General features: G+C 41.6%; 2 pseudogenes; both read right to left on the bottom strand.

Annotated features, from left to right (window-relative positions):
- Positions 1–8,313: 8,313 nt before the first annotated feature.
- On the bottom strand, positions 8,314–9,413 carry LOC149181401 (uncharacterized; annotated as a pseudogene).
- Positions 9,412–11,902, bottom strand: LOC149181400 (protein unc-13 homolog; annotated as a pseudogene).
- Between the last annotated feature and the right edge of the window lie 12,507 nt (positions 11,903–24,409).

Here is a 24,409-nt window from a genome sequence, read left to right as displayed (position 1 = left end):
AAGTGTTATTCCCGCTGCATATCTATGTTTATTGTTATCTCTGTTTTTATGGTTATCGCATCTCTGTATTTATGGTTATCTTTGTAATCTATTGCATTCCTGCTTAAATCCGGATCAGTGGTATCAGAGCGGTCTGCTTTTTCTCTGTTTTTCTTTGCATGTCCCCAACGAGGTCGGGATATAAGGAGTTAGGGCTTGAACTGGTCGAACCTTTACAAGACCAGCCTCGCAAATCCCAATGGCCTCCCATGGTAGACGAGAAGAAAGACGAGGGGGCAGGAGATCCTATCAAAATCTTGCTCGAAGAAGCCCTCGAGCGACAACGGAACGCGATGATGGACAGTTTCGCCCAGATCCTTCAGCGGCTACCCAGAAGCGACGCTTCAGCTTCTAGCAGCTACTCTGGAAATGCCACGCCCTTTAAGGTACAAGTTAATTTTGAAATCCCCATCTTCGAGGGTAAAATAGACGCAGATGCGGTAGATAAATGGTTAAATCTGCTAGAAGGGTATTTTTCTGTTCATGAATTTTCAAGTCGAGAAAAGATTGTTTTCGCTCTTCTCAAAGCAGCCCCCCACGTCAAGGACTGGTGGGAAACCTACTGCGAGCAGAAGGATGAAACTACCGGCTCGCTATTTTCAGTCGCACCCACTTGGGATTCATTCCGCGATGCCATCAAAGAACAGTACTACCCTGTCGGAAGCTATGAGGATGAATACATAAAATGGACCACGCTGCGGCAGGGAAGGGACCAAGACGTGCCGGAGTTCACCAATCTCTTCCATAACCTTCGCACAAAGTTGGGTATCAAGGATACGGAGCAGCATTTGATACTCAAATACCGCGGCTGCCTGCACAAGTACATTCAGGAAGAAATACAATTCCTGAACATCCCCTCGCTCGGCACAGCATACCGATATGCCGTCAAGGTGGAGCAGAAGTTTAAACAAAAGAAGCGAGACTTTGGATCTACGAATCCGAAGCAAGGGAAAGGTGCCCCTAAAACGCAGAACAAAGGGCAAAGCCAAGGCGGGGCAGCCCAAGACAACTCGCCAAAGCTGCAGACAAAGAACGGCACTGCGAAGATGAAAAAGGACACGGGAAAATGGTGTGAGTTCCATAAGAGCTCCACTCACAACACCAGTGAGTGTCGGGCCAAGCAGTCACTGGTGGCCGAGCTAAAGGGTCCAGAATCAGATACCTATTCTGACTCTGAGTCAGAACTCGACAAGGGGAATGAAAAAGGGAAGCAGATCATTGACGCGGATCCCAATGCCACTGTTGCTACTGCCAAGATCCAGAAAAGTGAACCTGAAGATCCAGAGGAGGAGGAGCGTCTCTTCCACTCCCAGATGTGGGTAAAGGGCTCCCTGCTACAGTTCATTGTCGATAGCGGGAGCCAAAAGAACCTCATTTCGGCGGAGGTCGTGAAGCGGTTGGGCTTACCGACCACAGCACACCCACAACCATACACCATCGGGTGGCTTCACCAAGGACGGGATCTTCGTGTGAGCCAACAATGTCGCCTTCCGTACAACATCAAGCCCTTCACGGATGAGGTATTGTGTGACATCGCTCCCCTTGAAGTTTGTGATGTATTATTAGGACAACCATACTTGTGGAAGCGACATGCTGTGTATGAATCAAGGCCCCGGGCTGTTATTGTTACATTGGGAAAAAAGTTGTACAGGATACCAGAGGTAGCACCGCCTACCGCCATCTCCTTGATTAGTGCAAAACAATGTAGTAAGCTCATTTCCAAGACTGGGAAGTTTGTTTTCCTGATGATACGCCCTCAAGGAAAGAAGAAGTTGGTGGCCATGACCTCCAGACAGGACCCCTCCGCACGGCAACTACAGATGGATAAGGTCGTGAAGGAGTACGAGGACATCTTCACCTCCCCCGCAGGGGTTCCTCTGCACTGTCAGGTCAAGCACTCCATCGATCTAACCCCAGGTGCGCCACTACCCAATGGTCCAATTTATCGGCGTTCGGTTCTAGAGAACGATGAAATCAAGAGGCAGATTCAGGAGTTGCTGCAGAAAGGTCACATCCGTCCGAGCTCATCGCCTTGTGGGAGCCCGATCGTGTTGGTACAGAAGAAGGATGGGACTTGGAGACTCTGTATTGACTATTGGGCGTTGAACAAGATCACTGTTCGTAATAGGTACCCGATCCCACGGATTGATGACCTCTTGGACCAACTAAAGGGGGCAAAGTACTTCAGCAAGATCGATCTGAAGTCAGGATATCACCAGGTACCGATCAAACCCTCTGATGTGTGGAAGATTGCCTTCAAAGCCAAGGAGGGCCTCTTCGAATGGTTGGTCATGCCTTTCGGATTGACGAATGCTCCTGCAACCTTCATGAGGCTAATGGATGACATCTTGCGGCCATTCACCAACTCATTTGTAGTGGTATACTTGGATGACATTCTAATCTTCAGCCAGAGTTGGGAAGAGCACCTCCACCACATCCGACAGGTTCTTCAAACACTGCGACAACACAAGTTGTGTGCCAATTTGGAGAAATGCACTTTTGGCATGACCCAGGTTCAGTATCTAGGATACATTATTGATGAAAAGGGGGTGCATGTGGATCCGGCCAAGATCCAAGTCATTCGGGATTGGCCAGCCCCGACCACTCTGACAGAGCTCTGCAGCTTTCTAGGCCTTGCCAACTTCTATCGCCGGTTCGTGTTGGGGTTTTCTCATATCGCTTGGCCCTTGAGTCAAGTCACCAAGGGAGGAGCGAAAGCGAAATTCTTTTGGTCTGAATCTCAACAGAAGGCATTCATAGAATTGAGAGATTGCCTCTGCACGGCACCAGTGCTCACGTTACCAGATTTACAACAACCATTTGAGGTCGAGACGGATGCCTCTGACTATGCTATTGGGGCAGTCCTTACTCAACACGGGCATGCAGTGGCATATCACAGTGAAACACTTTCAGACACAGTCCGAAAGTATCCAACCTATGATAAAGAGATGTACTCCATTGTGCAGGCCTGCCGACAATGGAAGCATTACATTTTGGGGAAGGAAACAGTCATCCACACAGACCACCGACCCCTGCAGTTCATACAGACCCAAGGGAAATTGCAGAATGATCGCCATCAGAAGTGGTCTACATATCTGCAACAGTTCCATCTGAACATCAGGTACAAGAAGGGCAGCACCAATCATGTTGCAGATTGCCTCAGTCGACCACCAATCATGGCCTTAACCACTGTGCTCAACTCTTGTGGGCACGAGACTTCTGATTGGCCACTTCTCTACAAAAGTGACTGAGAATTTGGCCACACATACCAGACACTCTTGGGGGGTCAACATGTTCCAGATTTTCACCTCCAAGGTGCACTATTATGCCACCTGGGTCATCTTTGTGTTCCTTCAAGCGAGCGTGCTAAGATGATTTGGGAAGCACACTACAGTCGGGCTGCTGGACATTTCGGGGTTGAGAAAACAGTGGCAGTACTACCAAAGTATTTCTATTGGCCAAATCTTCGACAGAATGTCGAGAAGTACATCAGATCATGCACTGCCTGTGCCATTGCCAAACCAACCATCAAGAAGCAAGGCCTCTATACCCCGTTGCCTACCCCTAGTCGACCTTGGGAATCCATCTCCATGGATTACATGTCAGGGCTTCCTTCCACCAAGCATGGAAATGATTGTGTTTTTGTGGTCGTCGATAGGTTCTCGAAGATGGCCATTATGGCGGCCTGCAAGAAGAATATCACAGCAGAAGCCACTGCTAAACTCTTCTTTGAACGAGTGTGGGTGCACTTTGGGATCCCACAATCTATCATCTCAGATCGGGACATTCAGTTCCTCAGTACATTTTGGTCCAGTCTCTGGTCAATGCTGGACACCAAACTCACTAAGTCCACATCCTTCCATCCTCAAACTGATGGCCAGACCGAGGTTGTCAATCGAATGATTGTACACATTCTGCGCATGTACAACTCAAAGCATCCACGCACATGGGATGAGAGCCTCCCCTATGTTCAGCACAGCTACAACCGAGCTCTTCACAGCTCGACTGTCCATAGCCCTTTTCAGGTGGGCTTGGGATTCCAACCACTATGCCCCATTGATGTGGCCCTGCCACTTGCAGCTACTCACACAGCTTCAGCTCATGTCCAGTCTGAAACAGATAAGGCAACCAGCTTCATTGAGCACATCCAACATATTCGCCAGCAGGTCCATGACATTCTGGAGAAATCAAATGCCAAGTACAAGCAGCGACATGATCAACACCGGGTGCCACACAAGTTTCAGGTGGGCAACAAAGTCTGGTTGCATCTGCAAAAGGAACGCCTTACTGGAGCCTATCGGAAACTGAGACCACTCCGATATGGTCCTTACACCATTACTAAGGCTGTGGGGGACAATTCATTTGAGCTCAGCATTCCCCCATTCCTTGGCCTACACCCAGTGTTCAATGTGGATCACCTTCGGCCATACTTTCCACCATTGCTAGACACATCCGACATTGGAGAGCAGCTCACACCCACAGAGTTAAACCCAGATTGCATGGAACAGGCTGCAACTGATCGGATCATGGACACACAGATCAAGAACAATCGCCAACAGAATATCCAACTATATCGAGTTGTCAAAGCAGGCCAATTCCTTCACCAGGGCAAGTGGTTCACCAGGGACCAAGTTCAGCAAAAGTTTCCTCATCTCATGGAGGAACTCAACGCAATGGGGACCATTGCTTCCTAAGGGGGGAGGAATGATCCATGTGGATCTTGGTGGCCACCTGCCAAGCCCACCTGGACCCCCACCATTGTTCTTCTCAGCATTTTCAGTTTCCTTAATTGTAGCACACCTTACTATTTTTAGCAGTTTTTCGGGTCCTGAACTTCTGGAGCCGTTTTGAAGCCCTAAACGACGTTTTTTGGGGAATCCGGGGGCAACATGGGTCCATGGACCGATGTTGCCCGTTCCAACAATGGTAGTGCTCGGATAGATCTTTCTAATGAGCTATTGTATGCGTCAAACGGAGATCGTATGCCAAAGTTACGACCCCGGGAAGTTGATGTACCAACTTACCCCAAACGGGGCCCATAGTTTGGCATTTCATCTTCTAGGGTTAGGTTTTGGAATGTTAAGGGTTTTTCCACTATTTCTCAACAATAAATAGGCCTTCGAGCCTCATTGTAAGACAGTTCAGAGGCATGTAGCCACCACATCTCTTCTTAGAGATAAGCTACCATCACCCTAGCTGGGTTGTTTCCATTACTGTTTGTAAGCATATTTCAGTATTCTACATTAATGAAGTAAAGTGTTATTCCCGCTGCATATCTATGTTTATTGTTATCTCTGTTTTTATGGTTATCGCATCTCTGTATTTATGGTTATCTCTGTAATCTATTGCGTTCCTGCTTAAATCCGGATCACTAGGAATCCTTGACAAATAAATGGAGGGATACATGGTAAATCCCAAATAATGGAGTCTCAATTGGGGCATAGTGATCCGGTGTGGGTTGCGGTAAATCCTAGAGACTAGGAAATAGAAAAATTCCTCATGGTGTAGGTGGAGAAACTCCGATGGCATCCATTCTTTTTTAGGGCCTAGTGATCCGGTGAGGATTGCAATAAATCCTGGTTATATTGATGAGGGTGAGGTGTGTTAGCACCCTATAATTACCTTCAGGCTGAGGAAATTTTTACAGGGGTAACCACAAACCTATTTGGGTTAGAAACTGGTCCTTTCTAACAAGAGGGGGTTCCCTCACTAGTAAATATCTAAAGATAATTACCCCGAAGATCAATGATTACAGAGACTAGATCTGGAAGAATCTTAGAATTGATGACAATTGTTGGGAGATTTAAGAAAAGACCACGGAGGAATGAAACCATTAGCATACTTCAAATTCTCAGACCTATAACATCAGTGCATACATGAGTCACCTGTAAAGACAGAGGTAAGGTAGGTACTTGCTTCAAGTAAGCATCAATTGTAGTATAATGAAAAGGATAAATAATAACATAACAACATTCAATCAAATGTAACAAAGCAAACTTCGAATTCTGTCGCATACTTTTTGATCAAATATTTAGAAGAACAAGGTTAAAAGAGCAAGACTAAATTCCATGATGTATGAGGATCAACAGTCAACCAGAGCACCGAAAGGTGAATTCTGGAAACTGCTTCAGCAATACACTTTAGAACGAGACAACAATAACATTAGAATGATATAGAAATAAGACATTTAAATTAAAAAATTTCACAAAAGAAACACAATCACTTGAAAGGGACATACCACATGAATATCTGCAACTAGTGACAAAGTATGCACTTAATAATTTATTCCAACCAACCCTTTCTTCATATTTCTTGTGGCCTTAAATACAATTTTTACATAACAGGCTTATTGAACAGATACATTGCATGTCTTATCCACCAAGTGGATCAAATCATACTAAGTTTAATAACATGTTGTTTTTTGAACCAAAAAGACTAAACAAAGCTAACCATAAAAGCTACAATATTTAGCTTAAAAAAAGCATAAAGCACTTTATCCTATCCATCTAATGACTTTATTCATTCAGTTTCAAATTTATCCACGTCCTCGATCATGACAACATAGTTAAGATCCAAAACAAAAATAGAAACAACAAACAACTTGAGTTTCACAATGGTTGCACAACAACTCCAGTTTGGCATGCACACCTGTAGCATTGAGGGACAACTAACTGATGAACGATGATGTTTAGGTGGTTGAGGTGGAGAAGGACCCATCTAATGTGTCTCTTTACATGTGTAGGCTCCAAACTACTACATTCCAGTTTTGTCGAGCACATGTGCAACAAAATTTAAATTTGTGGTTGAGCCATGTTTTCCCGCTCCAAACAAAACCAAAATCGACAACCAATCACCTGATCCACGATGTTAAGCCAAAAACATCCAAAATTGCAAAATGTATCTATGATATCTCCACAAAACTACAAAAAGAGTCTTGCTGCACAATGAAGAAAAACTCCATCACGCATATGTCATTTACTCCATCAGAACAAGATAGAGCTAATTTTTCTTGAAGATTGAAGGATGAGACGGAAGCAACGGTTTCTAAAAGTCTAGGGTTATCAGTGACAGGTGTTATCTCAAAATCAGATCCTGATAGGCTGCTGGTCAAGTTGACTCTAAGTAACTATTTCAGACCTACTTTAGGCTGAGGCTTAGCCTCCTCAACCTGAGAGGGCTTTCTCTTCAAGGATTAATGATTTTGATTAAAGATAAGATGGCTAACTCTTATAGAACAACTGTGAAAAATATGAATGCTGGAAATACATTAAACAACTATCCATTGGGCTTATGGAGTCAACAACACCTCAATATAACAGCGAACTCAACCTTACATAGAAGTCAGGGCACTCAGCATTTAGACATTCAGAACATAACTCATATAGGACCACAGTTTATAAATGCATACAGGAAATCAGAGCACATTCAGTGAATTCTGAGTGATTATACATCTATACCACTGTAAAAGTTATGGAAAGGAAAAGATCACATATTCTGAACATAAGAAATCCTTCATGAATCCTGAGAAGTAAAGTCAAAATTATATTACTGAAAATGAGTCTTTACATAAGCCAAAAACAAGCTGTATCATAAAATTTTCCAACCCTGATTACCTTTCTGTTTCAGCTATATATAGAGCTTTTATTCTAACTGATCGAGATTCCTCCTCCAGCATGAGGGGAATTCGAAAACTACTTCTAATACTGACCACTCTTAAACTCTAACTACTTAATAAATACAACAAAGTGTTGACTGGAGTTTTTAGAGATCTAAATCAAGTAGGATTCTAACACCGTGACAGTCTTGGTCTACAATCATCTTCGTTCTTTGACATCTGGTCCCCTTCTAGTTTGGCTGTGATGGGTCTTCAAGGCTCCATGTTTGTCTTCAATGTCACATGTTTTCCAATACCCTGAAATATAGGAAACTGCCCCTGTTTGTCGGTCCTTGGTTTGCCTCAAAATATTCGAATCCAAAGAAGCATGCCTTTATCCTTTAATTACCCAAAATAGAGCAGACTGCCACGTCCTTGATGTGTTGTCCACCGTTTTCATGTACCTGTGTGATGACAAAACCTTTCAAAAAGATTTGCTGCTTTGTCAATCATAATTGATCAACTGAATTGTAACATGCAGCTACAGCAGTTTCGTAGCGCGCTACGAAACTGCTGTGTAATTTCAAAAGCACAGTCTTCCTGTCATAGCTAAATGATCGCCACTGTTCATGGCTTAAGACTGCTCTTCTTTAATTAAAAAATTTGGATGTTTGACCTCATTATAGCTGGCATTTCCATAATGCCAAAACAGCAACCATCTTATTCAAGCTTACTCTGTCCAAATCACTAATAATCTCTTCACACTTAATAATGTGACGCATAAAGTTATCAGCGTATAGCTTTGAAGACTTTGATTCAACAATATGAACAATATCCTCATCAATATAAAAGTCAACATCCGCATTTGATATAATTCTTCCATCATGATCAATTGCATGAGTCTTATGCTTGTATGTCATAAGAGTTGTCCTTAAGGTAGACTCATCAACGTCCATAAAATTCGCGAGCTTTTCCATTGAGATGGATGTATACAACTTCAAGAAGCTCCGTAGACCTGACAAAAGCTGTTGCTGTCTTACTTCTGATCAGAACAGCTTCAACTGAAGCCTATATGCATCCTGGTTATAATTTACAAGAGCTTCATCATAGTTTGGTACTGAAGGAGTAATAAATTTAGGACAGGCATATGAAAAAAAATTCGTCATACACGGCCTCATCACTTCTCAACATTCTTGCCATCTTCTCTCCATACTTCTCTTTCAGCTGATTGTTCACATTTTCCTCAACAAGCTTCATTTGTGGACAGATAGAGAGGCATATAGCCAATAGAGCATACATCTGTTCATTTTTCTTCATAATTTGGTCAAACTGTGGAGACTTTTGATGGAACTGTTTGGTCTTTATTATATACAACAGAACTTGATTGAAGGCCCGTATTGCCTCAACATACTTTCTCAACATAAGGTTGGCGAATCCATAATAATAAATAGTTGTGATATGGCTTCCAATCACTGAATTGTAGACACCTGTCTGGTTAACATCTATAGGTGCCAAGCACTTGAGTCCACTGTAATAATCTCCAAGAAGGCAATGTACACGAAGTAGACCAATAATACTAAAGTATCCCAGAACCTTCAGAACATTGCTTCCTCCATTGTAGTCATATCCATCAGTTGCAGTAAATGTTAAATTACCTTCTTTCTCTTCCTCTAGGATCTGGATGATCACAGACTTCTTCAACAAAAGCCTGTAAATAGTTGAGCACACCATAGACATTCCACACCTCATCACATTCCCACAGAAAAGCTAGTTCTTGATCAGTCTTCTGTGTTAGTAGAAAACAAGGGGAAGATATCTGTCACAGGCATTGCTGCTTTTTCCACCAACTCTCCAGGAAGACCATCCCCCTCAGCTTTGAACAGGTTTTTGAGAGCCATGAAATCTTTCTCTATTATTTCAGAATCGGACTTTGAAAAAGCACGAGAAGGACCTCCCCCCAGCAATACCAACAAAAAACCATCAAAACAGGCCTTCATTAATGCTGTAAAAACACGAGTACGAACTCTCGTATGGACAATATCCACTATAATTTCTAGGTTTGATTCAAGTTGTTCAAGAAATGGTCCTATCCTTGCACCCGCTGTTCCCCCAAGGTATAAACCATCCCAGAGCACAATACTCAAATCATGGAAAACCGCCTTGTATGCAGTACATTCACAAAGCTGCTGAATGCCCTCCTTACTGCCAGCCTGGGAAAATTCGAACTTGGCTTCAGGCGCACTTCCAATGGGTGCAAGAGTAACTTTTGATTTCTCATTATCTTTGGCAAAAAGATCCATCTTCCAACCATATGATATTCTTTTTTTCCAGTTGCTCTGTTTCAGTCCGAATGTGATGTAAGGTGTTGATCCGAACACACAGTTGTGACAGTGTCATAGGCTCAGAACTATTCATTGACACTATCTGAGATTTCCTTTTCTAATGGCTTGATGATTTTTCCTTTTTCTTCCAAAACTTTGACCCAGTTGAGCATCTAGTAAGTGCTAGCAAAAGAGGAACATAACTGTTCTTGTATCCACATCCAGATTTAGTTTGGGAAATATAGCGCTGTAGAGCTCTGTCAAGTCTAGCCACAAGATCTGGGAATAGATCTGAATGTTGAGATAATGGCAATTCAAAGAAAGCATCCAGTGTCTCTTCAACAATCCTTAAAACTTCAGCTGCTGAGGGTGCATATTTCTCCTTGTTTGCCACCGGAATCCAGTCTTCTTGTTGCAAGCTCCTGTCTGCCCATTCGCGAAGTCTCTCTAGTCTTTCTTTGATCCATGTTCTTGACAAGTCTTCCAGAATAGAGTCAACCTCATACGGGGGCATTTCCCTTATGACCCCCTTTCCTCCATCTTCATAGTCCACTGAATCTTCAACAGCGATCTGCACAAGGTCCTTCTCTAACTTGTCTGCAGCTTCCAATACATGAACACTTTCAGGTGTCAATGCTATGACACCTGACAAGAACTGCTTCAAATCCCGGCAGACCCTGATCAAATGACACCTAACGACCTAAAACACAACGGATTCTGATAAGTATGACAGCTGGGTGAGATTTGCTATGGATCAGCACAAAATCACCTAGACCGGGTTTCTGCGCTACGAAATCACATGAAACATGTTGTGCTGCGAAAACACCTAAAAATGACTTATGCGCTACGAAATCACCTAAGGAGCTTTGTAGCACATAATAACTTTTGAACAAAACTGACACATGGAAATTGTGTGAATTATGAGACCAGTGGTGAATGAGGATGCACAGTGGACTCCTAAGACTCAGACTCTAAGGCAAACGAAAACTCAAACCTAGACTAGCACCAAATTTTTTACCATCAAACTAAGGTGAGCGGTTTTGAAATTAGAATTCTTAAGTGATAACAACAGGTTTGAAAGAGAGGCGACAACGAAGATAAGGACAGGAGATCAAGTCTTCTATATGCAGTCAGATCTACAAAATCTTAATAAAGGGAGGAGGGTTAATGAACCAAGAAAGAGCTGAAGGATGCCATGGCAGGGGAACCTGGGGGGGAAGAGATCCCCTCCTACAAAAATGTGGTAGCAGGAGAACCGAGTGGAAGTGGAATAAAAAGAGACCCAAAGGAAAACAACAAAGTCGCGCCAGTCATGGGAAATCGATGGAAAACAAGACTTGGGGGCAGATGTCTACCAAGAGCTCAGAAAAAACCAAGGTTCGTAATACCCAACAACAAACTTGAGGATTATAGATGCTATATGAGAGATCATGCTTTGATATGCAAATTTGTAGGGTTTTGGCTCTTGGAAAAGGAGCTGGTAAAATGGATACAACAAAGATGGAAGCCAAAAGGGCATATAGATCTAAAGCTAGGGGCAAAGGGTTTTTTTACAGTGATATTCTCAAACCTGGAAGACAAGGAAAGAACCTTTGAAGGGGGACCGTACTTCATGAATAATGCTGGTCTATTTATGAGGCACTGGGAGGACTGCTACAATCCAGACCAGGAAAAGATGTTAGCAGCACCCATCTGGGTAAGATTGTTTGGCCTACCAATGGAGTTCTGGGACCCTGAAATTCTGGAGGGTATAGGCAATACAATCGGCACTTTTGTCAAAGTTGCAGAGACAACAAAAAGAGGGAAGTATACATCATATGCAAGAATATGTGTATATATGAATATAGCAGAACCATTACCAGAGTTCGTAGAGTTAGAATACCATGACGAAATATGGCAGCAACCGATGGACTACGAGCATATACCCTTCAGATGTAGAAGGTGCCATGAATACGGACATCTCTTCAAAAAATGCCCAATGAACAATGTGGAAGAAACAACAAGAAAACAAGAAGAAGGACAGAAGGAACAGAAGGAGGAGAAGAGGGTTTCCAGGAAATACAAAGAAAAAGAAGACCAGGGAAAGAAATGACAAGAATACAACAACCCGCGAAAACAGTGGCAGTGGAATGTCAGAACAAGTTCGAAGCCCTACAGGAAGAAGAAGGGGAGATGAGAAATGAAGAAAACATGGAGGAACCCATGGAGATCACAAAAGAGACAAAGGAATCAGAACTAAACCAGGACAGTATGGCGGGAGGAGGAGCAGAGGACAGCATGGAGATGTTAGTAGAGCAACCTTAGGGAGAGATTGACATACAAAAGGATAGTCGAAATGAGGAGGAGAGAATAATGAAAAAGCTGTTATAGGACTGTAAAAATCTTGATGAAAGGTTCATCCCGGAAGCCCAAAAGCAATTGTATAAAGAGACATTTCAAAAATACAAAGAAAAAAAAGGAACTACTCAAACAAATCAACTGGATCAAACAGGAACGCAAGGAACTCAAAGTTTGGGAATGGACAACTCTGGCAAAGGTGGTAGGAAACGAGGGAGGTGGACAATGAATGAAACCATACAAGCGGTTGGAGAAATATTGGTTAACTCAGGCAGAGTTATACCTCTCTCAGAGGTCTTTCAACAACCCCCCAAAAAGTTTTAAAATGATAGTTACAAGTTGGAATATCAGAGGCCTTAACAGTAAAGGCAAGCAGAGGTACCTGAAGGATAGGGTAAAGAAAGATAAACCCAGCATAATGATAATCCAAGAAATGAAGATCAGCTCTCAACAATTAGAAGATATAATAAGGAAACAAAAATTCAATATGAGGTAATGGGTCAGGATGCGAATGGCACGACAGGAGGCTTAGCAATCCTCTGGAACCCTGAGGAGGTTCATTTTGAAAACTGGATCAGCTTACCCAGAATTATCTCAGGCTTATTCAGAATGATAGGGTCATCTGAGTGGATCCTCATTACAGGAGTCTATGGACCGCATATACCAAGAGATTGAAAAAACTTCCTCAAAGACATGCAAACCACGAGAAAGATCTTCCCAGGAGTACCGTGGATTGTAGGGGGAGACTTTAATATGATCAAAACAATAGAAGAAAAGAGAGGGGGTATAAATAGACCGGATCAAAATAGGGAGGATTTCAGTGAGATTATTACAGAGCAAAGATTGGTAGACATCCCAACAATCAACGACATCCACACTTGGAATAATCGAAGAGGTGGTAGAAACCAAATAGCTTCCAGATTATATTGATTCTTAATATCAAAGAAAATAATGAACATGGATGTATTTATTGAAGCCACAATAATGCCAGCGATGGGTTCAGATCATTGGCCCATTAGGCTGGAGATAGACATTAAGAAAAACCCCCTTAAAAGACCCTTTAGGTTTGAGGTTTTTTGGCTCAGGAATCCACAGTTTATATCTAAGATGGAGGAATGGTGGACACAAAGTCAAAAAAAAGGAAAATGCAGGATGCATACCTTTCAGTTAAAGCTTAAAGAACTCAAGGGGAAAATCAAAAAATGGAATAAGGAAGAGTTTGGAAACATAATGATGGAAAAACAGAGGCTAGAGAAAAAAATGGAAGAGATACAACAAAAAATGATTACATAAGGACGAGATGAGGAAAGATGCAGAGAAGAAGGAATTCTAATTAGCCAACTGGAGGAGCGGAGGAAATAGGAAGAAATTCTATGGAAACAGAAATCCAGGATAAACTGGCTTTGAGAAGGAGAAAAGAACACCAAGTTTTTTCACCAGGCCATGATACAACACAGGCAAAGGAACAGGTTTTTCTCCATCAAAAATGAAGAAGGGGAGAGGATAACAGAACATGAAGGAATTGAAAAAGTATTAGTAGATCATTATAAAGACCTGCTGATGGAACCACAAGTGGACAGAGGAGAGGCTACAGAGCTAATCTGCAAGGAAATCCCTAGAATAATAATGGAGGAACAAAATAAGGCATTGATGAGAGCAGTAACGATAGAAGAAGTGGAAGAAATTGTGAAGGGAATGAAGAGAAACAAGGCCCCAGGACCTAATGGATATACATCAGAATTTTATCAGGCAAGCTGGCATTTTCTGGGACAAGAGCTACTAGAGGTGGTAGAGGAATCACACATAAATCAGAAGGTATGGCAGGGTATTAACTCTACTTTTCTCACTTTAATTCCTAAAAATGAAAACTCTGAAACTGCCCGTGGCTTCCGCCCAATAGCCCTTTGTAATGTAATATACAAAATAATAGCCACTCTAATGGCTAAAAGATTAAAACCCATTCTCTCTAGCATTATATCCCCAGAACAAACCGGATTTGTGGAGGGAAGACAAATCCTTGATGTATTAGTAGTTACCCAGGAAGTGATACATTCTCTAAAACAAAAAAAGCAGAGGGGGATGTTGATAAAATTAGATTTGTCAAAAGCCTATGATAGACTAAACTGGAAATACCTAACGGAGATCCTCAAGGCTTTTGGATTTAGCAACAGATGGACAGACTGGGTTCATAATATGATATCAACGCCTTTTTTCTCTATAATGTTAAATGGAATGCCAACACCGACCTTCAACCCAACCAGAGGCTTAAGACAAGGAGACCCTCTGTCTCCTTTTTTATTTATCTTGGTTGTGGAGGGTTTGGGAAGATACTTCAAAAAAGAGATGATGGAAAGAAAGATCAAAGGGCTGCAGCTATGGGGCAGCAACCTGCCCATCACACACCAGCAGTTCGTAGAAGACATCATGCTTTTCGGTGAGGTCTTGCTAAAGGAAGTAAGGGGAGTAAAAAGGATTTTTGGCTTGTTTATGGAAGCCTCAGGTATGGAAATTAACAAAGGGAAATCTTGTACCTTTATCTTCAATCCCTCAGAAACGATCAAAGCTCATTTAACCAGAACGCTAGGATTCAGACATGGCGAACTACCAACAAAGTACTTGGGGAATCAATTAGATGTAAATCCCACAAGAATAGCAAACTGGCAGAAAATAAAAGAAAAACTCAAGAATAGATTAGCGAGTTGGTCTTTCCGAATGCTGAATATAGCAGGTAGATTGGTGCTCCTGAAATTCGTTCTCCAATCTATACCAATCTACTCTCTATCGGTCATGGCTGCGCCCAAAGGAGCCTGTACAAAAATGAAGGAAATCTTTGGAAAATTCATATGGGGAGGGCCAAAACAGCAAAGGAAATGGGCACTTGTATCGTGGAAAAGCTTGACAAAAAGAAAAGAAGAAGGAGGTCTAGGACTCCGGGACCAAAACATCCTAAACCAAGTTCTAGGAGCAAAGCTGTGGTGGAGGTGGATGAGGGGAGGAAATGACTTATGGAAAAAAATATGGACACAGAAATATAATATGCCCTTAACAACAGAAGACATTCTCAGATTAAAAGAAACTCCAAAAGGGTCTACTATATGGGAATTGGCAAGCTAGAACAGAAACATCATAAGCAATTATGCCTTCTGGGAAATAAGGGGAGGAGGTATAGCTATATTCTGGGAGGAGGAATGGCAACAGAGAGAGAGATTGGCCAGCATTCGAGCCTTGCAAAGTACACATCAGAAGCCGGTAAGGGAGGGGCTTGAATATGTAAGAGATTAACGAGGAGAAGGGGAGATAGATGAGACATGGAGAACATGGAGAAAACCAGAGGAATGGGAGATCAAGAGCAGAAAGGGATATTTATAAAAGAATTGGAGTTAAGGAAAATCAAAATTAGACCAAGGCCGGATATCCTTAGATGGGGAAAGTCCACAAGAGGGACCTTCACTGTCAAAGAAGCCTATTATTTATCCACACGACAAGAGAGGGAGGGAGAAAATACAGAATGGGAAATAATCTGGAGAAATAAGTGGTGGCCGAAGGTAACTATATTTGCATGGTTAGTTGGAAAATAAAGAATCCTGACGTGGGACAAGTTACAGAAACAAGGCTTCCAGGGACCCCTGAGATGCAGCCTGTGTAAACAAGAAAATCAATCTCAGGAACACATCCTGAACTCTTGCCCATTCGCTCAGCATTAGTGGGATGAGGTCAGAAAACTCTTTGGAGAATCTAACAGGGACCCCAGGGATATTAAAAAGACCATCTTCCAATGGGGAAAGGGTAATTTTTCGTGTAAGGTTGTAAGGAGAACCTGGAATCTTGCCTTAGGTTTTATTATATGGCTTCTATGGAAGGAAAGGAATCAAAGGATTTTCTTAGATAAAGCTAATCCATGAGAAAAGATATGGGGAGGAATACAAAAATCAATCAGGGAGACGGTTTTGGTTGAGACCTGGGAGGAGGAATATTGGAGAGTGAACCCCGAGGAAGGTAGAATCCTAGCAAAACTGAATATGGAATATGGTATGGTGTACCCTTTGAAAGAAAGACAACAGAGACCTCAGACTCAGAGTCCAGAGGAGTTCAGTTATCTGGCGAGAAACTTCATTAAACTGAACTTCGATGGGGCTTCCAAAGGAAACCCAGGGCCGGCAGGCCTTGGAGGTATTTTTAGAGACAGTGAGAGACACACTAGATGGGTGTATGCGAAATGGGGAGGCATAATGACCAACAATGAAGCCAAATTGATGGCTATATATCAGGGTCTTAGAATAGCGGTAAGGAATGGCTACACAAACCTGGAAATCGAAGGCAACTCTCAGATAGTAGTAGAAATGCTTTGAAATCTCAATAATGGGAAGGATTAGGATCAAGTTGCAAGGAGCTGGAGAATGGCAGGGATTATTCAAGATTTGGAAAATATTTTAAAGTGCGTTCAATATAAAATCTTCAACCACGTCAGGAGAAAAGGAAATAAAGCTGCAGACTTTCTTGCAAATTGGGGATGCAAAGAACGGGGAGAAAAGATAGACAACAATTGGTCATCAATGATGAATAAACCAGGATTGGAAAACCTTACTACAATAATCACTCGGGATCATAATGAATCCACAGCTCAATAACAAGGACCCATAGAGACCCCCGATTGGGGTGAAAACAACGGCGAGGAGATCAATTAATATGACGAGAGCGAAAGATAATGACAAGTCATAAGGGATATGGGTAATCATGACGGCGAGCATGAAGATCTGCAGAGAGGATATAATACCAAGGCGAAGCAGAGATGGAGTAAAGAAAGGCAGAAGGGGTGGTAGAAATGCTGCAGCGATGGGACGTGGGCGCGATGGTACAGAAGACAGACGTGGAGAAGTGGGAGATGATGGAAATAGCAGGCGGCAGCGGGAGGTGGTGAAGAGGAATGAGGAGGAGCGGCAAAGGAAAAATCATAAAGGAGAGAGGAGGTGCGAAGGAAAGAACGTGATCTCAGCAACTGCAGTGAGAGCGCAAGGAGGCAGGGTGGTGAAGACCATAACAGAGCTTAAGATAAAACAGGGAAGGCAGAAAGATCGACCACATACCACGAAGAGGAAGAGACGAATGGCAACGGTGAGAAGAACGAGAAAGGAAGTGACTGAGGAGAGCAGAGGCGGAAAGGGGCTGGGGAAGAAAGGGAAAAAGATGGAATCGTGGGAAGCCATGGAGCAATACCAGATAGGCATGGAAGAGACAGAAGATGAAGATGAAATGTATGACTCTGAACAGGACGATCGGGAGCGGCTAGGGAAGAGTGTATCGGAGGCGGAGGGCCCCCCTAAGGTTAAAATTTAGGAAGAAAGGAAGTATGGAGTAAGGAGAGACAGAGGGCGAAGAGCGGGAGGTGACCTGGGCAGCACCTCTGGTATGAAGGATCAGGGTGACAGAATAAAGGAGGATAACAGAGGGAGAACGGGAAGAGGAAGGACCCGCGGCGGTAGAGGGAGAGGAAGACCGGCCGGACAATGGGAGAACAACGAGCAAACTCCGGTGGGGAAAAGGAGGTATAGAAAAACTTTAAAGAAGAGGGTCCAGTACGCAGAACGAGCCTACAACGAAAACACAGACGAGGATATCCGGAGAATAATTCAGAGAATGGAGGAGGAAGCCACACAGGGTCAGTCGGATTCAGAAATGGAGGACTGGGAATACTTGCTGCCGGATCCGGGAAATACCAGAGGGCGCATGACACTGTACAAACATGCATTACATGTTTACTGGGTTATGAAGAGACTATTGGTAAAAGAAATGGAGCAGGTTCCCATGGAGATGGCGGAATTGGCTCAGGGAATTCCTAACATGAAAAAATAGATGAAAAACATTCAGGTAACCCTCATAATGCAGGACAACAAACTGGAAGAGATCAAGCAGCTGATAAGGGAGACCAACTCTGGAATAAAGGAAGAAGGAGACCAATGGGAGGCCATGGCAGACTGATACATGGAGATAAGTAGAAAATTCCTTAGTTTTTGGATGTAGAATGATAGCTCCTAGATTTTGGACACCGTTCATAATGCAGATAAGAACTAGCAGTAATCTGTTTAAATGTCTAGTATACTTAGCTTGGACAAGGAGACTCAGTATTTTTTGTTTTTGGATGGCTGTTAAAAACTTTAGATGGCCAACAGACCCGGTTTCCCCTTGGGGCGGGTTGAGGCCACCATGTGTATGTAAAGGTTTCAACTCGATTTAATGAATATGAATGGTCACTCCTTAGCGTACAAAAAAAAAAACTCCATCACACATAAAAAAAAACCTCCAATAGCTAACAAGATATGTTTAAAATACATCACCTCCTCCTTTTCTTACTAGTTGAGGGCTTACTAGATGATGCTTTGGTATCCTTGCAAGGGGTCTCAGTTTATTTGATTAACTATGATTGTGGTTGTGGCTTTGGCACACTTCCAGATGCTCCAAATGCTTGTTTATATTTTTTCAACAGTCTCCTAGCCCTTGACAATTTTTGTTTCATTAGCCTCAACCTCTTCCTCATAATCAAATTTCTCATATAATAATTTTTTAAATTCCTGCGCAGGGGAAGAGTCCATTTCATAAATTGTTTGGCTCCATCAAGTGCATTCGAGGCTTCTGCAAGTTGAGTATCAACTTCTTTGATGGTCTCATTGATGGCTTCCTTATATCTTTCATTGTTCTCTACTATCTGGTCAGCTTGCCTTTGGAAAATTTCAATTTCTTCAAACAACCTCTGATACTCTTTCCACTCATCAAATTCTGGTTTCTTTATTGCCTGAAAGGTTTCTTCCATTTTCTCTTTCCACCCAGTTGTAGCCCTTGCTTCTCTAGTCATAGGTTTCCTTGGTTTCATTTTAGGTTCTTCCATGTCTTCAACATCTATCACCTGCTTGTAATTTAGATGTGTCACCCTCTACTTGTTGAGCTGCTTGTGATGATGTATGCCTGAGTTCCCTATTCTCCTTTTGCAAATAGGAAATCTGAATGTGTGCTTTAGCAAGATCATCCTGCAGTTTTGCAATTTCACTATCTTTGTCCTCTTCCATTTGAACATTATGTGCTTCACCTGTATCTTTCTCTAGCCTGTCTTATAGAATAGTAACAATTTTTTGAGGAGTTGGCTCCTCAATGACTTGCTTGGTTCCCAATTTGGTTCTTGGTCTAAACACAAATTGTGTTTCCTCTGTTGTTGACACCTTTTCTTTCCCTTTTCTGGTTGCCTTCTTATCCCTAATCAATTTTTCCATTATCTCTTTCATTGTTGCTTCATTCTTGGGCTCTTCTTCTTCTTCATGTATCTTCATTGGGGAGATGTTTGCATGAGGTAGCAGACCCACACTTGACAAGAAGCTTTCCCATGATATCTTCCTCTTCTCTAGTTCATGCAACACTAACAACTTAATCAAGGAAAAATGGAACAAACTGGGCATATGCCTGTCTCTCTTTGCCTGCACTCTCTCAACCATTTTACCCAAACTTTTAAACAAATATTATGGAAAATTAAGACTCTTCTTGGCAGTAAAGTGCATGAGAAGTCTGATATGATATTGGTATACCTTACTAAACCTACCCTCACAAGTAAAATACCTCTGGATGACTTTGAGCAGCTAACTGTAATGGTTTAGTAGGTAAGTTCTGGGAAATGTTGTATCATATTTGTCTTTAAACTGAGGCTTAACAAACTCCTTGAAATAGGTTGCATCTAACTCCTGCCCCTTAAACTAGTTTTCCCCTTGCAAAGGAATGTCTGTAGCATTCGAAACAATCTTCTCTGTAATGAAAAACTCCAGATTACCTAACTTAACTCTGTCCTCCTTGAAATTTAAAGCAAACATGCTTGCTAGCTATACATGGTGGCCATGAGACTGTATCTTCTCACAAAAATAAATGCAACCAGTGTTTTCAAAGGCCACTTTAATAGCTGGATCAGAATTTACAAGGTCTATGTTTCTGGGCTCAAAGTGCACTTGCGTTCCCTCCTGTGGTTTTTTTTTTCCGTCAACGGTGGTAGCCATGTGTCTTTAAAAATGTCTTAGTGGAACTCATGGCACACTCATTGGATGGTGGTAGGACAACACTATACCTATGTGGACAGTGCAATGAAAATAACTAAGACTCAGCAGTCTTGTTTACAACACGCTACACAATAATATGGAAAGGGCGTATTGAGGTAGGTGTAAGGACTATTTCATTAAAAGACCTTTACATACTTTTCACCCAACCCACTCAACTTCGACAACACTTACACAAACCCTAGGTCTACGGTTTGATCCCTAAGTTTGAACTAGAATGAAACAGGGGCTTACATAGCGATTAGGTAGCAGAAAACTCACTAAACTTTAACTGACTTAAGTTAACATTTTAAAAATAGGTTGTGATTAAGGGTAATGTATCCTACGTCATACCTTGATGAGAACCAATTTTTGACCGCATGCATGCTCTATAGGGTGTCGGGGAATGCTGCACAACTGTTGCGCAACAATGTGTGATTTCCAGACTGGGTAGCGCTTGCGCAGTGACCTTCTACAGTGATGATCCACTCAATTTGTTAAAAGTATGATTGTTGGGTTTGATCCTTGAACTTGTGTACTGATGTTGTTTTCTCTAAATAAGCACAATTTGCGTAAGTGAACAGTGAGATGAGATGAGGGCGGTAGAAAAATTTGAATTGTGCCTTTTTGTGTTATCATTAATCCAGTGACCTTGTCACTTGATTGATTTAACTTTGGCTCTTTCTTGAATTTTCATGAATGTAGGGGTTATGGGAAATGATTTAGTTTAGGGTATGATACATAAATAATGATTAGGCATGAGGGTGTGTAGTGATGGTAAGAGTGAATATGAGAAAGTGGATAGTAATGTTTAGAGGATAGGTTTGGAATGAAAGGGGGGAGGGGTATGTAAATGTATATGGGATGGGAATGAAGGGGTGTATGTATGAAGGGAAGGGAAATAGGGTATGGGATGGGAAAATAAGGGGGTAAATAAAATAAGAATAAAAGTATAGATCATAATTGGTGGAGTATTTTAATGACCAAACCTCATAACTAACGAAACCTTAGATTGACACAAATTCATTTCGAATGATTCTGATCAATGAAGACTGACACAAATTCTCCTTTAACCCTACTTGACTCTATGGACACCTGACCTCATAACTTCCACTAAATGAGACATTTCACAACTCCAATGATGTCTAACAATAAGTTTGAGTCTATGATAATAGTAATAGTAATAGGCTAAAATGCTACTCAAAAACTGAAAATCAATGAATAAGGAAAATACATTTGACCTCAAACATTAGGACCCTAACATTGGTTCCAATGGGGATGGAATCCTCCTTGTGAGGTACTAAGAACATTAACGCAGGCTAGTACCCTAATCAGACCATAGGGCAATGGATTCAAACAAAGACACTGAAAAAATGACTAACCGAATGAACAAAATTGACTAACTGACTCACTGACGAAACTTACATATGGCAACAACTCACTGGAACCTTAGGTCCTTCTCCCTGGGCTTCAAATCCAAATGATAACTGCCCACACTTATAGTATTGAAAGTAAACTTCTATATACAATGGAGTGTTGGATGAACTGCAACTCATGGAAGAAAATGTTTCAGTAGCCTGTCATTGACAGGCCCTCCTCCAAGTAGTTCTCATGACGGATTTTTAAGAAAATATGATTTTTTTTCCCTCGAAAGCAACAATTTTGAAAGGTCCTTTCCACAAATTTTCAAAATTCCCGTGCTTTCCTTTCTCCTCATTCATGGAATCCCATTTTAACACCAAATTTTCAATCTGAAAATCAATTGCCTTAGTCCTTTTGTCATAAATATTTTTTATCATATCTTGTATCAATTGAGTATTTCTGAACACGTCTTCTCTAGATTATTGTAGTTGGATGATCTGATTTATTCTTATTTGTATATCATTGGGTTCCACTTCAGCTTCTTGTAAGAACCTCATCACTGGAAATCCTAATGAAGAAGGAAAAATTACACTATTCCATAAAATAATTGAAAAGGAGACATGCCTATTTACTTTTTGTTGCTTACCTGGTCAGCCCATAGTGCATTCACCAATTTCTTATGCCAATTTATTTTATTTTCTTGCAACAATTTCTTAATGATGTTGACCAAACTCTCAAGCCATTACCTTGAGGGTAATAGGCTATTGAGTGTCCAAGAATAATGTTATATTTATGACATAAATCCACCATTTTCTTTGATCTAAAAGCAGCAACATTATCTGCGATAATTTTCTGTGGGTAGCCGAATCTGGACAAAATATTGATTTCCAAGAATTGAATGATAAATGTGTCTATAGCCTATCTTGTTGGGACTGCCTCAATCCACTTGGTAAAATAATCGATTATTGTCAATATCCATTTTTTTTGTTTAGATAAAGTAGGATGAATTTCACTGATGAAAGAGAGTACCCACTATTGAAATGGTGACTCAACCGCTATGGGTTTTAGGGGCAGTGGGAGAAATTTCTTCCTTCCTTAAAAGAGTTTACATTCACTACAACTAGCAAATTTCTTATACACATCAACAAACAAAGTCATCCAATAAAACCTAGCCTATAGAAGTTTGTTTGCAGTGGTCTTCGAAAACAAATGTCCACCATAGTCCCCTTTATGAAACTCCTCTATGGTCCTCTGTGCTCCATATTCTAGTAGATAGTTTAACAACATACCACCTGGATCCTTCAAATACATAAACAGATCTATAATAAACTTTTTTAATGCTTTCAATTTAAGGAAACGAGCTTTGCTTTTGGTCACACTTGGAGGTGTGTTACAGATCCATTTGGGCACATCACTCCCATCATTCAAATCAATACTATTAGGGCTCATCAAACCCTAATTCAGTTGCTACATGCCCTAGAAAAGTCATCACTGTGAATGCCTCCTTCCCTGAGAGTTTCCTAGCCTAAATCCCTCCAGAAATGCCTCCTTGAGAGACCAACGCAACCTTTGTCATGGGTAAATGAACTTTAGTGTAGGTAGGCCCATGTCAGGGTGCATTTCGTAGCACTTAGGCCCTCTTTGACCTATGCTGGGTGAGATTGAGCGAAATCATCATAGGGTTCTAGGAATATTCTTATCTTCTGGAGCTTTCTAGAAGATTCCCACGCTTATCATCTCCTATGAGCTCGAAATTGGATAGGTAATGAGTTAAGTAACCTCCTATCCTCTCATCCTTTCCTCCATGGAAACTAACTCTAAGTTTGGAAGGCCATTCAATAACCTCATTTATGACCAAACCTCCTCCATTTTCCTATAAATTGAGCACTCATCTAAGTGATTAGGGGCTGGATTTTTTGAATTTGTAAGGAGATACTATTGGTGTGAGGTTTGAGATTGTAAGCAAGTATTGTTATGCTGTTGGAGTGTTGTGCTTTTGATGTGATGTTGGTTGAAACCCAAGCTGGAGGAGTGACATTGGATCAGACTTCATGGTTGTAACTCTTCCTTCTACTTAATAAATTTGTTTACACCTTTTCCCATATTCTTGTCTTTATGTATGATGATTATATGTTTAAATGCTTTCGATTCCATTTGCTTATAGTAGATAGATCTCTTACTTTGATTGGTTTTTGTCCTCTGTTTATGATTGCAGGTACTTTTCGAGCAGATTAAGTTTGAGAAGGAGTGACGGGAGCCATACAAAGGAGGCAAAAGGAAATCAAAAGATAACAAGTAGGTCCCTTGTCTTATTTATCTTCTATAGAAAAAGGTTAAACTCTTTAAATTTGTTGTTCTAGGTGTAGCTACCCACCTAGGGAAATTGTATTTATCCGTAGATGCAAAATTCCACATAACAAATTGGCGACTTCGCTGGGGAACGATCATCATTCTGAGTAGTTTACCTTCATCCTAGTACACCCTAGTAGACTTTACTTGCTTCCATTGATCTTGTTTCAGCCTTTTTGAAGTGTTTTTTTGGTAAAAAATGTGCTTGAAAGCCCCTAGGATGTCCTCTCTGGCAACAACGCAGGTTTGGTCAAGAGACAGAGCACTGTAGAGGACCCTTGGCTTGAGGACAGTGCTCTGAAGTGCACTGTCTCCTATTTATGGCTGCGCTAATCCTCCTTAAG

This window comes from Pinus tabuliformis, chromosome 3_2 (genome assembly GCF_031772625.1).
Source record: "Pinus tabuliformis cultivar Carrire ecotype Pingquan chromosome 3_2, CPIR1, whole genome shotgun sequence".
NCBI classification, from domain to species: Eukaryota; Viridiplantae; Streptophyta; class Pinopsida; order Pinales; family Pinaceae; genus Pinus; species Pinus tabuliformis.
Note: the sequence above shows the minus strand (reverse complement) of the source record. Positions and strands in the feature narration are given on the sequence as shown.